The following is an 891-nucleotide window of genomic DNA, read 5'->3' as shown; positions in this document are numbered from 1 at the left end:
AAGAATCTCACAACCTTTGTATGAATATTGGGGCTTTCAGAAACATAAAAATTACTATTTATATTTTTGAATACAGTAACAAAAATCAGGTTAATTAACACGACAAGAGAAGGGAATTCAAATTAGCAGCAAAACAACAGTCGTTAAAACTTGCTGCTCCTGTATAGTACGTGAAGAAAAACAATAACACAAACAAATATAACTGACCTGTTTCTTTGCTTACACCATGTAGCTTGATAAGTGGGGTGCTGGAAAAAACATTTATTTAGCAACAGATAAAATACTGTATTTTGAAACGACATAATATTAAACTGAAACTTACTTTCCAACAGAACCATAAAAACCTTCCAATACCTGCAATAAACAATTCAACTTTAATATGGTACAACTTGCTAACACATATTTAACAATGCTACGTGTTTACTGTGACCAAGGCCCGAGGGTTAAACGGTTCAAACCCCGGCAAAGGTAGACATAAACAAATGACAGTAATTGCATAAATACGAGCACTTACCGAGGATAAATTTCTAGCCGATTTCCGCCATGTGCAAGCCAGTTTTAAAATCAAACGGCTCTTATTTGAAATAGCCGTCTGCATATCTATAAAACTATCTAAATTCGCCGTGAAACGATTTTTAAAACTGAAGTATTGGCTAAAACAAATGTACAAACTGTTTAAAATTCGCTGAGTCACGCTGCAGTGTTTCCAACTTTTATTTAAAAATTAAAATTTCGGCAAACAATATTTTTTGTGTATAAAATGATATACATTTTGCGCCCTAATTTTTGCTTGAATAGCAAAAAATATTTTTTTAAAATATTTTAAATACATTTGGAAACACTGGCGATAAGAGTCAAGTCATTCGAGTTTTGTTTGATCAATTACTGCAA

General features: G+C 32.2%; 1 long non-coding RNA gene across 1 annotated transcript; it reads right to left on the bottom strand.

Annotated features, from left to right (window-relative positions):
* On the bottom strand, nucleotides 1–673 carry LOC108950777. Its single transcript, XR_001975354.2, has 4 exons — nucleotides 515–673; nucleotides 323–354; nucleotides 208–248; nucleotides 1–14 (listed from the first exon to the last, which is right to left on the bottom strand). It is a non-coding gene; the product is annotated as an uncharacterized LOC108950777 (long non-coding RNA).
* Nucleotides 674–891: the final 218 nt, after the last annotated feature.

The sequence above is a fragment of the Ciona intestinalis genome, unplaced genomic scaffold (assembly GCF_000224145.3).
Source record: "Ciona intestinalis unplaced genomic scaffold, KH HT000943.1, whole genome shotgun sequence".
Classification (NCBI taxonomy): domain Eukaryota; kingdom Metazoa; phylum Chordata; class Ascidiacea; order Phlebobranchia; family Cionidae; genus Ciona; species Ciona intestinalis.
The sequence above is the reverse complement of the archived record's forward strand: the minus strand, read 5'-3'. Positions and strand labels throughout refer to the sequence as shown.